Consider the following 17266-nt stretch of genomic DNA (forward strand, 5'->3'; position numbering starts at 1 on the left):
TGACTAAACCTCTTCCACGGCCAAAGCATGATCAACACCAGAACTGTATGGGTGTTAGATTTATTACAATGTAATTCACATGATGATGTGAGGGCTAGATTATTGACTCTAGTGCAAGTGGGAGACTGTTGGAATTATGCCCTAGAGGCAATAATAAATATAGTTATTATTATAATTCCTGTATCAAGATAATCGTTTATTATCCATGCTATAATTTTATTGAATGAAGACTCATTTACATGTGTGGATACATAGACAAAATACCGTCCCTAGCAAGCCTCTAGTTGGCTAGCCAGTTGATCAAAGATAGTCAGTGTCTTCTGATTTTGAACAAGGTGTTGTTGCTTGATAACTGGATCACGTCATTAGGAGAATCACGTGATGGACTAGACCCAAACTAATAGACGTAGCATGTTGATCGTGTCATTTTGTTGCTACTGTTTTCTGCGTGTCAAGTATTTATTCCTATGACCATCAGATCATATAACTCACTGACACCGGAGGAATGCTTTGTGTGTATCAAACGTCGCAACGTAACTGGGTGACTATAAAGATGCTCTACACGTATCTCCGAAGGTGTTAGTTGAGTTAGTATGGATCAAGACTGGGATTTGTCACTCCGTGTGACGGAGAGGTATCTCGGGGCCCACTCGGTAATACAACATCACACACAAGCCTTGCAAGCAATGTAACTTAGTGTAAGTTGCGGGATCTTGTATTACGGAACGAGTAAAGAGACTTGCCGGTGAACGAGATTGAAATAGGTATGCGGATACTGACGATCGAATCTCGGGCAAGTAACATACCGAAGGATAAAGGGAATGACATAGGGGATTATATGAATCCTTGGCACTGAGGTTCAAACGATAAGATCTTCTTAGAATATGTAGGATCCAATATGGGCATCCAGGTCCGGCTATTGGATATTGACCGAGGAGTCTCTCGGGTCATGTCTACATAGTTCTCGAACCCGCAGGGTCTGCACACTTAAGGTTCGACGTTGTTTTATGCGTATTTGAGTTATATGGTTGGTTACCGAATGTTGTTCGGAGTCCCGGATGAGATCACGGACGTCACGAGGGTTTCCGGAATAGCCAGAAACGAAGATTGATATATAGGATGACCTCATTTGATTACCGGAAGGTTTTCGGAGTTACCGGGAATGTACCGGGAATGACGAATGGGTTCCGGGAGTTCACCGGGGGGGGGGCAACCCACCCCGGGGAAGCCCATAGGCCATAAGGGTGGCGCACCAGCCCTTAGTGGGCTGGTGGGACAGCCCAAAAGGGCCCTATGCGCCATACAAAGAAAAATCAAAGAGAAAGAAAAAAAGGGAGGTGGGAAGGAAGGGAAGGACTCCCACCCACCAAACCAAGTCCAACTCGGTTTTGGGGGGGAGCCTTCCCCCCTTGGACTCGGCCGACCCCCTTGGGGCTCCTTGAGCCCCAAGGCAAGGTCCCCTCCCTCCCACCTATATATACGGAGGTATTGGGGCTGATTTGAGACGACTTTTCCACGGCAGCCCGACCACATACCTCCAAGGTTTTTCCTCTAGATCGCGTTTCTGCGGAGCTCGGGCGGAGCCCTGCTGAGACAAGGTCATCACCAACCTCCGGAGCGCCGTCACGCTGCCGGAGAAGTCTTCTACCTCTCCGTCTCTCTTGCTGGATTAAGAAGGCCGAGGTCATCGTCGAGCTGTACGTGTGCTGAACGCGGAGGTGCCGTCCGTTCGGTACTAGATCGTGGGACTGATCGCGGGATTGCTCGCGGGGCGGATCGAGGGACGTGAGGACGTTCCACTACATCAACCGCGTTCACTAAAGCTTCTGCTGTACGATCTACAAGGGTACGTAGATCACTCATCCCCTCTCGTAGATGGACATCACCATGATAGGTTTTCGTGCGCGTAAGAAAATTTTTGTTTCCCATGCGACGTTCCCCAACAAACCCAACAGATGGACTTCAAGAAGTGCCTATGGACAAATCCTATAAATGTAACTTAAGGCAACCATTAGTCCATAGGAATTGTCATCAATTACCAAAACCACATATGGAGATATATGCTCTAACAACCAGTGAAGAACCGGAACCCCATATCAAATTCCTCAGGTGGACCAAAGTTTTCATGATGATCTAATTCCTCAATTTGTCAAAACTATGCTCGTACTCGCACTAATGCTTCTGATATGTAGGGAAACTACAAGGGACATGAATATGTGCATTATTCCTCAAGTCACTATGTTCATAAGTCCTCAAAGAATTTCCCTGCCTATTCATTTGAGTACTCTAACCCCCCTCATGTTAAACGAAGTGCATTAGCTTCAATGCCTCAATTATCATATGGTGCTCGCAGGATGATAAACTCTTTACCACCCCTTTAGATGTGGGTGGTGAACAAATAGAACCAATCACTTCTGCATGTTAGGTCTCGAGATGAAAGTCATCATCTGAAGAATTTACTGGAGACCTGATGAAATTGCTTGATAGGACGCAAGCTAAAACCTGATGAAATAATATGTCATTTCACACGTCCTCATTATGTCCAAAATATACTTTATGTGACGAAATTTATGTTTGATGAAATTGATATCATATTCTTCAATCTGAAGCACATGAGATGGTAAGCAACACTAATTCATCTGCATGATGATCAACCCAGGACCACAAAGTGGGTTCTTGACAGTGGTTCTACAAATCACATGATAGGTGAAAAAAATCCTATTGATGAATATTCCATTGACTCCATCACCACTGAAGCATATCACATACGCTGACAAAGGTAAAATCAAGGTATTGGGACTTGGTAAAGTGGCTATCTCTAAGGACCCACACATGGACAAAGTCATGCTTGTCGAAACCCTTGGGTTTAACCTCATGTTAGTCCCAATGCTTTGTGATCTTGATATGATTGTCATCTTTGGAAAATATTGATGTGTAATTGTCATGGAATCTGACAAATCCAAAATCTTCGAAGGCTTTAGGAGAGGAGACTTGTATATTGTTGATTTCTCTGCAGGTCCTCATGCAGCCACGTGTCTACTAGCAAAAGCTTCAGAGGGCTGGCTATGGCATCGACGACTTGGTCATGCGGGCATGAGGAATTTGCACACACTCGCGAAGAAGAAGCATGTCATTGGCATCAAAATAGTCAAATTCCTTAAGGACCATCTCTCTTGGGCTTGTGAGTCTCGAATGATGACCAGATCCAAACACCCCTCAAAGACTATCATGACTACTACTCGTCCTTTTGAATTGCTTCACATGGATCTCTTTGGACCTACTCATTATGCTACTCTAACCAATCAACATCTCTATATGGCTTTTTCATCATTGATGACTATTCTCTTCATACTTGGGCGCATATCATTCTTTACAAAACTAAAGCGCAGGAAATCTTCAAACGATTCTACTCAAGGGCCTCGACGAACTTCGGAATCAAGATCAGACACACCAGGAGTGACAATGGGACAAAATTCAAGAATACATGCCTTGATGATTATCTTTATAAACTTGGTATTACTCACAAATTGTGTGCTCTTTATACTCCTCAATAGAATGGCATTGTTGAGGGAAGAACAGGACTCTGGTTGATATGGCATGGACTATGCTTGAAGATTATCAGACTGCACGTCGCTTCTGGCCTAAGGCAATCAATACAACCTGCCATATCATCAACAGGGTATATCTTCACACATTCCTCAAGAAGTCTTCATCCGAACTCCTCAGTGAAAAAAAAACCCAATGTAAGTTATTTTAATGTCTTCGGTGCAAGATGCTGGATTAGAGATCCTCACCATAGTTCTATATTTGCACAGAAAGCACATGAGGGTTTTATGCTCGGTTACGGAAAGGACTCACACACCTACATAGTCCTCAATAACTATCACAACAAGGTTGTTGAAACTGTAGATGTGCGGTTCGATGAAACTAATGTCTCGCAAAGAGAGCAACTGCCTCCTGTGCCAGATAAATTGACTCATGATGTAGCTATTAAGCACAAGGCTACTGAAAATATGATTCCTACATGGGAACAGCGTCCTATTGAAGAAGTCATCCCCAAGAGTGACGAAATTCAAGCGGGTGCGCCTGAGGAAATTGCTCCACATAAAATTCCTCAGCCCAACCAAAGTCTTCAACCTACGCATCCGAGGATTGCAAATGAGGTGGAAATTGACAAAATCCTTGATGACATTAATGCGCCAGGTCCCCTCACTCGCTCAAAAGCTTCACATTTAATTAACTTTGGTGGGCATTTCTCCTTTGTGTCTATCACATAACCCTCAAAACTTGATGAAGCCTTCATGGAACCTGAATGGATTCAAGCCATGCAAGATGAACTTCATCAATTCAAGCTGAATGACATTTGGGAACTCGTCAAAAGGCCTGACCCTTGCAAGCACAATGTCATCGGTACCAAGTGGATCTACCAAAACAAGCAAGATGAGGTTGGTCAGGTAGTGAGGAACAAGGCATGACTTGTAGCCCAAGGCTACACACAGGTTGAAGGAATTGACTTTGATGAAACTTTTGCACCTGTTGCTAGACTTGAAGCTATTCGTATATCGCTTGCTTATGCTAATCATCACAATATTACACAATATCAAATGGATGTGAAAAGTGCATTCCTCAATGGTAAGCTTGAGGAAGAAGTATATGTTGCTCAACCCCCAGGTTTTGAAGACCCGAAGCATCCTTACAAAGTCTTCAGACTCAAAAAGGAACTCTAAGGCCTCAAGCAAGCCCCTCGGGTGTGGTATGATACATTGAAGGAATTCCTAGTGAAGAAAGGCTTCAAACCCGGTTCACTCGATCCCACTCTTTTCACAAAATCCTATGATAGTGAACTTTTTGTATGAAAATATATGTGGACGATATCATCTTTGGTTGTACTAACAAATGTTACAGTGTCGAATTTGCCTACATGATGGGTGAAGAATATCAAATGTCCATGATGGGGGAGCTGAAATTTTTCCTAGGGCTTCAAATTCCTAAGGCAATGATATCTTCATGTCTTAAGAGAAATACCCCAAGGATATCCTAAAGAAATTCGGCATGAATGAATGCAAAGGCATCAAAATTACCATGCCTACCAACGACCACCTCTCCACTGACGACAATGGTAAAGATTTTGCTCAGCATGTATACCGCTCTATGATTGGCTCCTTATTGTACCTATGTGCATCTAGACCAAACATTATGCTTAGTGTTTGCATGTGTGCACCTTTCCAAGCAAAATCGAAGGAGTCACACCATAAGGTTGTGAAACATATTCTTCGATATCTAGCTCACAGTCCAACACTTGGATTATGCTAGCCCAACGGCTCAAATATTCACCTTGTTGGATATTCTGATTATGATTATGCTAGTGACCGTGTGTTTCACAAGTCAACATCGCACTCATGTAATTTCCTCGAACGATCCTTAGTCTGTTGGTCCTCAAAGAAGCAGAATTGCGTGTCACTCTCCACAACTGAAGTTGAATACATTGTTGCTGGTTCTTGCTGTGCTCCACTGGTGTGGATGAAGCAAACCTCAAGGGCAACGAGATCAACATGAAGTATGTGCCCCTCTACTGCGACGATGAGAGTGCAATCCATATTGCTTACAACCCAGTACAACAATCGAAGACCAAGCACATCCAGATTCGCCATCATTTTCTTCGTGATCATGTACTCAAGGGAAACATCGTCGTCGACCATGTGAAGACTGAAGGCCAGCTAGCAGATATCTTCACTAAGCCCTTGGATGAGAAAATATTTTGCAAGTTGCGGTGTGAGCTAAATATCCTAGAATCTTCGTATGTTCTCTGAAAAGGCACACATCCTAATACTTATGCAAAATTGATGACTTAGATGTGCAACACATGAAGTAACGTTTTTCTTCAATCAATTAAGAATAACACTCTAAGTGTGAATAAATTAATGAAGAATTTGATTCCCACGGCCCTACGACAATTGTACGCGGTACATGAAATCATCATTCTTATACGGTGGGTCATGCCACCACCAAATTTGAAATTCTTCAAACTGAGACTTTTTGCAAATTCTTCAAATATTGAAAGTCTTTAGAATTTTCAAAATCCTCAAAATTTTAAATTATTCAAAAGTTCAAATTCTTCAAACTTTTGTGTGTTCTTCATTGAGTATATATATATGAGCTTTCAATGTCCTCAACATCATTCACTTATTGCTAAGTCTTCAAGTTGGTTTTTCCTCTAAGTGAATGTGATTGGACTTGTCTCCCCTCTATGCTAAGATTAACCCAAACTATTATCAATTGTTCATATGCGTTCTATTTGACACTTGTTCAAAGTCCTCACCGAGTCCTTGTCAGCTAAAAACTTTGCTAACAAAATTCCCAACAAATTTAAACTCAATTTTTCGGCCATTACCGCTCTAAGTGCACCCACCACCCATGATAGGATAAGCACGATCTCCACTAAATCCACCGCTTAGTTCATGGGTGACGCGTGTCAACCAAGAGGAAGGGCCAGGGGCAGTTTGGTCCGAAAGTTCCACTCTGGACCGTTTTCACCTGAGTTGTAAATAGCCCCCTGCCCCCTTCAGTAAAACTCTTCCTCTCGCTCTAATCTTCCCCTGCCTGAGCTCTAATCTAGCGCCGCTGCTCGCAATCTTTGTCGCTGGTGAGGAACAAGTTCACTGCCTTGAACTCGCCGTCGCCGGACTCACACCGACCACGGATCATCTTTCTCTGCCCCTGTCGTAGCTATCTTTAGTTGTCAAGTTAGGGCGCTGGAGATCTGAATAGACGAGCTTCTGTTTTCAGTTCCTCAGTTTGTCGAGTTTGTCGTGTTCTTTTGACATTGTAATTAAAATCTAATTTTATTGCCCCTGTTGATCCTTATATTTTCATTAGATCCGTAAAAACTATTATTCCCCAGAAAATTCTTTAGATGAACATATTCATGTCTAGAACACTTGATGAATATCTCTAAGTTCCTAAATTCTTCACGAGATTCCTCAATTGTGTATATTTTCAAATCTCCACAACTCTGCAACCCAAGATGAGATTGCTTAGTGAAATTCTTCAACACAGTATTGGTCAAATTCCTCAACACGGTATTGGTAAAATTCCTCAACGTGAGTCATTTTTGAAATTCCTCAACTCTAAGAACGCATATGACCTCTCCAAATTCTTAGCACATATAATCTGTTCACAGATACAAAATTTCAGTTGATGAATCACTAGGTTCTCATCAACTTAACACATTTGCAACGTTTCTTGAAGAAAATATGCACGTGTCATCAGATTCCTCAGCGAAGTCCTGAACTCAAAAAAATGGCTGATGACAAGAAACAAAAGGGTGGAAAGAAGGGAGAGCTAAACACTGGCTTTGAGATTCCTGATGACATTTATGTTGATTATTGGAGACTTGATGAAAAACTATATGGGAACGAAACCAATGCGAAGGACAAAATCAGGCTTCAGAAGATAGAATGAAGATGGGCTAAGGAGTGGAAGGAATACAAATATGTCACTCCCAAGTAGCAAAGAAATTTTCCCTGAAGACTCTTTGCAACAGACCTCCTCTGGAAGATCAACAAAGTGCTCATCCCTCAAGCATGGTCACTATTAAAGACTATCCTGAGGAAAAACCAAAGTATCTGGAAAAACTGAGGAAAGTTGCCAAAGATGCTGTGATGACTTTCAATGAGGAATCTGCTGTTGCAGCTGCTGCTGCCTCCTCCTCTGCTGTTGAGGCCTCTGCCACTGAGAAACCTCCAAAGAAGGCCCTGATGAAGAAACCAGGTGTAAAGCTCAATTCTCAACAACACTATCAAAACAAAACAAAAATTCTCAGCTAGCTCCAAGTGTTGTTGCAATGTCCTCAACTGCAACAAAGTCTTCACTTCGTCTGCAACCCCAGTCAAGTCAGGATCCAATAAGGACCCCAATTCCCTCAAGATCATCTGCCTCTGGCATGGCACACAAGTCTTCAGGTGGCATACTAGAGAAAAAGATGATTGTTGGGAGAGGAACAAGGCCCAACCCAAACAGAGTTGTCCTCAATCTTCCCTCTACATCAGAGGATGATGATGAGACACTTGAAGCCATCATCAGAAACAAACAAGAAAGAGTCACCCAGGCAAAAGGTACCACCATCCCCCTCGTACTGGATCCGAAGGTGGTACTAGACTTCATAAATCTTTGGTACAAAGATCCCAAGACACCCATTAATGATTTGAAACTTCCAACTGTACCTAGTCACATGGTGGCCACATTCATCGATGAAAAGAAATGGAAGGCCCAACAAGCGAAACAAGCTCAAAAGGCAAAGGTTCAAAAGGAGAAGTACTTGAAACAAAATCTTATGACCTTGACACCAGAGCAACTTGTTTCCACTCAAGCTGAGATCAAAACCCTCAATGAGAAATTCACAAGCTATCATACTGAAAGGAAAGCAGCCAAAGTGATATTCGTCAAGGCTGCTACTGAAGCCATAGCAAAGTATAACAACAGAGTTGCAACCCCAATGCAACCATCCATTCATGAGGCCAGCTACACTGTCCAACTGGCTGGTCAAAATATTGAAGAACCTGCTCCTAATGAACCTGCAGCTGATGAACCTGCTGCTGATGAACCTGCCAGGCCAGCAAACGAATATGCTATGTGTGAAGAAAATGCTCCTTCACCAAAGTCTTCAACAGTGAAGAAAATCACTCTTCTTTCTGCATCATAAGTGAATAAAACCAAAGCAGCTGAAAAAGAAGCCAAGAAGAGAAAGGCATCAACAGGTTCAGAGTCCTCAGAGGCCAAACGCTTGAGGACATTGACAACTTCTTGAACTGCTCCAATTGATGCAACTCCTCTCAATCTTGCACTTGCCTATATGATTGTGCCCTTTGGTGAGGAGGATGTCATCCAAGGAAGGATGAGGAAATGGAAGGAAATCGCTTTGCTGCTTCCACACCCATTGATGAGGAAATTGAAGCTGATCAAATTCCTCTAGCCTCAACTCCTCCTCCTCAGAAAACAGAGATGATTGCTGAAGAAGAGGATGTCGATGTGGACATTGGCTGCAACACACCAGTGATACATGATGAATTTTGGGAAAAGGCTCATCCAAATTCACAATTGGTCCCTCCATTTCCTCAATTACATGAGTCCCGTGCAACCACTAAGTTGTGACTGGATTAGAAGAAAAGAGCTCTCCGATGAAGTCTGCCCCGGAGCAACAATCAGTTGATGAAATTGAAAATGTTGAAGAAACTGCTGCGCCAGAAACTGATACATTAGCTCACCATATTCCTTAGACTGAAGAACATGTGCGTGAAGAAACTGCTCCTGCACAAGGTGAAGAAACTACTGATGAACCACCTGTTGCAAATCCTCAGAAAGCTGTTGTGGTGGCTAAAATTCCTCGGGCTGATGAAAATCTTCATCTAAATCTTCAACAAAAGCCTCTTGAGCCTTACTCCAAGAGGCCGAAGTTTCAGAAGGCGATGTTCTATGATGAGCACCATTTCTTCATTGCTGCAAATCCATATGAAAAACTTCGCATGAGGCACAAGAGGTATTGGACAAGCCCGCAACTCGACTACTACAGTGCAGTGTTTGTTGACAAGAACAAGATCTTCCATCATTGACATATTTCTCATGGAGATATGGAATTCATTCCATGCTTTATTCCAGCTCTGAATGTTCTTCAAGACGCAGGGTTACTTCAATTGTGCGCTGATATCTGCGATTGGAATGAAGATCTCATTCTTCAATTCTATGCCATTCTACACATTTGTGGTGACCACAAAAACATCAATTCTTGGGTCTTGGTCTGGATAGCTAACAATACTCACTTTACTGCTCCAACCAGTGAATTGCTTCGACCACTACCAGTTGAAATTCCTCCAGAAGGGGCAAGATGTTTATATGATGAAAAAGAGCTGCCCAATCATCTGATGGAAGTGATCGTGAAGCCCTTAGCTCCTGGCAAGCCTCCAAGGACTCATTTCCTCGTGAAGGAATTGAAATGTGTGCCCATGACTGTGTATAAGATCTTGGCCCAGACCATCACTCCTATCAAAGGTCATGACTCTGAAGAAGATGTTGTGTGGATCATGAAGAACATGCTATTAAACATCATTCATGGAATCCAAATTAAGGTTCACGATTTCTTCATGAGGACATTGGCCACAAATGCTTTGTCACCATTTGAGCTGAAGATATATGCACCTTGGATCATAAGATTCATCAGGACCGGATCCTCCATACCCTATCAGGCCGATTACCCGAATCACCTCGGCTACTTGCCTCCTCTTGAAATCCTCAAGCAATCTTTTGAACTGATTGAAGGCAAGGGAAAATCAATGATATATGAAAGAACTCGACCGTTGGATGGTGATACGTCCCAAATGTATATAAAATTTCTGCTTGCTCCATGCAAGTTTTGGGTGATATTGATATGTGTTTTGTACACTTTCATACTTTTTCAACATATTTGGACTAACCTACTAACTCAGTGCACCCAGTGCCAGTTTCTGTCTGCTGATGTTTGTGAATTGCAGGTTTATACCCATATTTAGAGTGCCCGAAATATTCCACAAAAAATACATAAAAAATCAGCGTTCCAGAAGACTCCAGATGGCCGAAGGAGGGCCAGAGGGGGGTCACCAGGCCCCCAGGAGCCCTTGTGGCGTGGCCTGCCCCCTAGCCGCGTAGGGAGGCCGCCTGGGTGGTGCCCACCCCCTCTGGTGCCCTACCTTGGCTCCTATTTTTACCCCCATGGAGGAATCCCTGGTTCGAGAACCCTTTTCTCCAGAAGCAATTACGATCTCCGCCGCCATCGCCAACAAGTTTCGGGGACCAAAATCCCTGTGTCGACACCCTGCCAGGATGGGGAAGTGCCCCCGGATTCATCTCCATCGACGTTGCTTCCTCCCTCCATGAAGCGGGAGTAGTTCCTCCTCGGGGATGAGGTCTTCTACAGTAGCTATGTGGTTAATTCTATCTCCCATGATGTGATCTTGATTGTGATCATAGGCTATGTTAATCTAGGTTGATCCCATGATGTTTCCCCTTCTTCTATGTATTGGATTGATGTACTCACTTTATCTTATCTAGTATAATCTCCGAGACCATGGTGACAACGGTCTATTGTACATGGATTAGAAGAATATTTTCATGACTGATTTCCTCTTTTGTGAATTGATTGAAGATTGAGATTCTCTTGGTGCTTGTCTTTGACTATCCTTGAGATATGTTGTGGTGATTGTGGTACTCTCTTTGGATTGCTACGGTTACATTGGGAAATCCATAGATGAGAACTAGGAACTCCGAGGTGTGCTTTTCTAGCCCTACATAATTCTCGTCCTCTCTTGATCACAAAGATATGACCTCCAAATACGTCTCCATTGCATGTTTTAGTGGAAATATCATGTGATTAGACTATGTTAATGTTGTTGGGAGTTTCCACTAGTGAAAGTATGAAGCCTAGGCCTTGTTTCTCACCATTGTTACACCGCTTATGCTCACTTTTGTCACTTGCTATCTTGCTGTAATTTTTATTACAGATTTATATTACCTTTCTTTGCCACACCTATCACCCATATTTTACCATCTCTTCGCTGAACTAGTGCACCTATACAATTTACCATTGTATTAGGTGTGTTGGGGACACAAGAGACTTCTTGTTTCTTAATTGCAGGGTTGCTTGAGAGAGACCATCTTCAACCTCCACTTCCCTGAGTTCGATAAACCTTATGTCATCCACTTGAGGGAAATTGTTGCTGTCCTACAAACCTCTGCGCTTGGAGGCCCAACATAGTCTACAAGTAGAAGCATGCGTAGACATCAGATGGTCAATTTTGTTAGGCTGCAACATATTCCACCAATGATGACACTACATCACATGAGTTTTATGGTAAGGCAAAAGCTTCAAGCCCAACTATCCCACGAGTGATGAGTGACCGAGAGCTTCTCCTCAGTCTTCATCATAAAGTTGATCACAACCATAAGTGGGTTAAGTGTCAGTTTGGCTCCATTGTGAAAACACTCAGTGCAAATCAGAATGCTGTGAATAAAAACCACTACTATGTTCACGAAGTATTTGATCATACTTGGGCCATACTATCACACCTTAAGACTCCTGAGGAACTGAAGGAAGTGGAATTCACTCAAGACTTCGAATGGTCATCGACAACAAAGAAGAAATTCAAGAAGATCCCAGTTCCTGACTTGGTGGACAGTTCCCTTTCCTCATTCTGCTCTGTTGATGACGATGAAGATCTTGATGACATAGTTGTTGGTCCAACCAGGCAGATTGACCCAAAGACTGCTGGCGCTCCTCCTCAATCAACAAGTTGAAATTCTTCAGGGGCGTTACTCCTCAGTTTTTTGTCCCTTTTCGTCACTTGATGACAAAGGGGGAGAAATCTTAGTTAATCTTCAAGAGGGTATATTTTATGGGCTATTATAAACTTTGTTAAGTTACAACTCTCGTTCTTCTAAACTTTTTGCTGAAATGAGTTGTAACTTAAACCCGGTGGTGGTGTGACACTTTGTCAACGTTTTTCCTCACATGCTTATTCGTCAAGTTAATAAAATGCATGCATGGTGAAATTCGTCACACACCATTTTTCATCATGCATTTCAAATTCCTCATACTATATGTTAAATGTGTGTATGAATTACAAGATATAGGGGGAGATCTCCATGGTATAAATCATCAATCTGCATTTGCAGTCCAAAGCAAATACCTCAAATATGCACATCTTCAGGGGGGGTTTCTCTACATCTTGGAATCAAGTTCCACAAACTCTGTACTTACACTTCATATTTTTATCCCCGTTGAAAACTTAACCTATTTGTCATGAACCACTAAAAAGGGGGAGATTGTAAGTGCATCTAGTGCCGCTTAGTGATTTTGGTGGATTGAAGACTAATAGGTTAAGAGACTGATATGTTTGTGAGTGTACACAAGCTCTATAAGTCGCTAAGGAGTTTGAGTTATTCGAAGAAATCGACCCCTAAAAATGTACGTCTTCGGGTGAAGGCTTTGGTCATTCCTTGAAGACTTTGATAGCAAAGAAATTGCTATTCCTCATGAAGACTTTGAAAATGAGGAATTTGGTGTATCCCGAAAAAAATGCTCTGAAAACATTAAAGCTTGAAGATTTACTCTTTCTGTTTCATTTTTTTTCTTTCTTGAGTCATAGGAACACCTTACTGTTAAAGGGGGACGAGGTAATACTAAGGAAAGAATTCCTCATGATGCTCAACTGAAAACCTACAGATACCAAATCCTTCAAGTGAAGCCTTTGAAAATCTCTCACAACTTAGTCAAAGTCTTGAGTGACAGAGACGAAGTTCTTCTAGTCACTGAAGAAATTGCACTGAGTGAGGAGTTAGGATTTCGCCTGTGCAAATTCCCTATCAGTGAGGATCATGAGAGACATGAGGACTTTCACACTTGAAAGATCCAACTGTTGCCGCATGGCGCTAGCCACATGTACCCAACCTTATTCACTGAACGGTCATATCATTTGGGGCATTAATGTCATATCATCTTGGGATGCTCCCACGCTATAAATCGCCACCCCTACAACCACCAGTTGGTTGGCTGCTCCGAGAGAAACTGACACTTGTCATTTAGAGCAACCCAATCCTCGAGGACTTTGAACGAAAATCATCAAGTGAGGAGAAACCCCAAACACCCAAACCAAAACCGAAAAACCCAAAGTGATTGAGTATCACTGAAGATAATGTTCCAGTGTGGAACCTACGCTAGTTACCTTTGAGGACTATGCATCCTCCAGGCGGTTAGGCGTCATAGTCAAGAGCATCCAACAGTCAATCGTGGATCACTTGGTGACCAAGTTTGTGAGGGTTTGGAAGTCTTCCTTGAAGACTTACCACGACTGTTGGGCGAGGACTGTGGGTCCTTATCTCAAGGAGAATATGGTAGGGACTGTGTGTCCTTTTGTTTCAATACCAAGCCGCTCCAAACCAGACGTATGACTGCCACAACATTTGGAACCGGGTCATCAAACTATTGTCTTCATCGAGCTTCAGGTTCTATTTCTTCAACTCTTTCATTTCCTCAATTGCATGTTGATGAATTTAATTTGTACTATTTGAAGACTGAATACTTTCTCTAAATTCCTCACCACAAATTCTTCACTAAAGGTATTCATCACCTGCTTATCATGTTCACGTGACCCGTGCAAACCGAACACTTCAACTCACTCTGAGGACTAAGCTATAGCCGCTTTTGCATATCCGTTGAAGTATTTATTACGCTGCGCTCAGTTCAGGACTGAGGACTTTCGTCACTAGGAATTTCTTCAATGATGAATTTCTAAAAATCACCTATTCACCCCCTCTAGTCGATATAACGCACTTACAATATGGCTCAGCAACTGCTGACGGCCACCATCGAGCCATCATCTTAGATGACGCCAAATTTGTGACTTTAGTATCGTTCCATCTGCTAGCAAGTGTCATCTCGACCACCACCGCCACAGACCTACAATGGTGCCATAACATGCAAACCCCCCCACCCAATTGACCTGCAAACACCTACCTTTGCCTGATCGGAGGTGGCCCACAGTCTTGAAGCGACTCGAGGGTGAACTCACGCCAGACCTTACTTGATAAGTAACAAACCCCGATGGGAGGACCAAGTCAAATGCACTGGCGACCAATCCACTGCCATCCATTACATGCGGGAAAGGCGAATGCCGCCGCATCAGATCTGGGCATCCTAGATTCAAACTCAGAGGCGCTCACGGAAGCTGCCAACTCCGGCTATCGAGAAGCCGCATCTGAGCCAGCCCCGCCCCCATTGACCACTCATGTGAAGCCCTACCACCCCGTTTGAAGTTAGATACACCACCAACGTCCACAACCCTGCTTCCACACTCCTACGGATAGGCTGCCGGTCACCGCCATCGCTAGCACCCGCCGTCCGACGACCCAGTGTCCCTAGGCCACACCGCTCCTAGCCCTCGCTACAAGGAGACGTCATGCGCCAAATCACAGCAAAACACATCCCTGCATGAACTACCACATTTCGTCGCCCGAAGAGCAGCCATCGTGCTAGTGCCAGCAAGCACACAACCACGCCGTCGTGCTGCGACACCTGGTGCTCGTGTCGCACCCTCACACATCTCCAATATATCTATAATCGTTGATCGTTTCATGCCAGTATTTTACTATTTTCATATACTTTTGGCAACATTTTATATTATTTTTGGGACTAACTTACTTATCCAGTGCCTAGTATCAGTTCCTGTTTTTGTGTGTTTTTTGTTTCGCACAGAAAGTCCAAACGCGATAAAAATTACAGAGTTTTTTTGGTATATATGTGAATTTTGGAAAAAAGAATCAACGCAACACGGTGCTCGAGGGACCCACCACACAACAGGGCGCGACCAGGGGGTGGCCGTGCCCTGTTAGCTTGTGGGCACCCCTTAAGTCCGTTGGAGCCCTACTTTCGCCGTATGAAAGATAATTTTTCGATATAAATTCCCTAATATTTTCAGCCCCATCGGAGTGACGGATCCCCGGATATTTAATAAATGGCGAAGGGCGAGAAAAGAGAAGCGAAAACATGAGAGAAACATAGAGAGAGATCCAATCTCGGAGGGGATCTTGCCCTTTGGGAGCCTTGACAGCCATGGACCAAAGGAGAAACTCTCGTCTCACCTAGGGGAAGTACCAAGGAATAAGAAGGAGGGGGGACTCTCTCCCCCTCTCTCCCGGTGGCGCCGGAGCGTCGCCGCGCCAACCATTGTGACGGTGATCTATATGAAAAACTTTGTTGCCATCACCATTGACTCACTCCTCCTCTATGCAGCGGTGTAAAACCTATTTTCCCCATTGTAATATCTACTTAAATATGATGCTTAATGCTATATATTATTATCCAATGATGTGTTACTATCCTATGATGTTTGAGTAAATCTCTTTTGTCCTACGGGTTAATTGTGGTATGGTGTGATTGATATGAGTTGTATGCTAATATGATGTTGTCCTAAGGTGCCTTCCATGCAGCACACACGTGATGGATTCCCGATGGAGGGTTTGGAATATGTCCATGATTCACTTATATTGGGTGGCTAGAGTGACACAAGTTTACACCCGAGTAAGGGGCTTATTTACACATGTGAGTAAAGAGGACTTGATGTTTAATGCTCTAGTTGGGTTATACCTTAGTTATCTTTAGTAGTTGCGGATGCTTGCTAGAGTTTCAATTAAGTGCATACGATTGAAATACGGAAACTGTGTTAGCATATGCCTCTCCCTTAGTGAATATGATGAGTATCTATCATGTTATATTCAATTGCCTATGGACAATCTTTCTCTCGCGTTACACAAAAAACTTTCTACTAATAAACTAACTAAATTAATAGTTATCTAAACAACCCCTAACTTTTTACTTGTTCTTTACTACCTTGCAAACCTATCTATTACACCTACTAAGTACTTCTAGTTTTATTCACGCAAAGTAGTTTCACAGTTGTTCTAGTTAAAGTAAGTGTTAGCGTGTAGAGTTGTATCGGTGGTCGATAGAAATCATGAGAATATTAATTCTATCTTTATCTCCTCGTTGTATTCGACACTCTTACTTATCGAAAAAGGCTACAAATGAGCCCCTACACTTGTGGGTTATCAAGACCTTTTTCTAGCACCATTACCGGGGAGCAATAGTGTAGCGGTTGATATTCTCGTGTGTGCTTGTTTGCTTTATCACTAAGTAATTTTTATTTACTGTTATAAGTTGTTTCCTATCTTTAGTTATGGATATGGAACACGACACACAATTTTTTTTAGGTGTGCTTGCTTCTCATGGATATGGAGAACCTCTTAAAACCCTTTATGCGTGTTATGTTAAAAACATTAAATACTACTTTGATAATCCTGAGAAATCCCCATTCAACTTGATAATGGGAGACACATTGGATCAATGTGAGTACTTTAGGGATTATCGCTTGTCTCAAAAAGGAAAACACTTATGGGATAAAATTAAAATGTTGTGTTGGTATGCTTGGAATTTATGTTTGAGTTGTGATTATACTTGTTGTTCTAAGATGAAGGGTCTACACCTTCCCTTTCAATGTGAATTTAATGATAATGAAACCTTGACTTTTTATGCCAATGGTATGTATAATTACTATGTTGTGGAACAAATAGAAGAATTTTTTACTTTTAATGATGCTTATGAAATTGAATTGTTCTTTCAAAAGTTTGATAACTATGATGATATTCTTTACAAATGTGGAGATTTTGCCAACTTTTGATCGGCTCT

Source organism: Hordeum vulgare, chromosome 5H (assembly GCF_904849725.1).
Source record: "Hordeum vulgare subsp. vulgare chromosome 5H, MorexV3_pseudomolecules_assembly, whole genome shotgun sequence".
Classification (NCBI taxonomy): Eukaryota; Viridiplantae; Streptophyta; class Magnoliopsida; order Poales; family Poaceae; genus Hordeum; species Hordeum vulgare.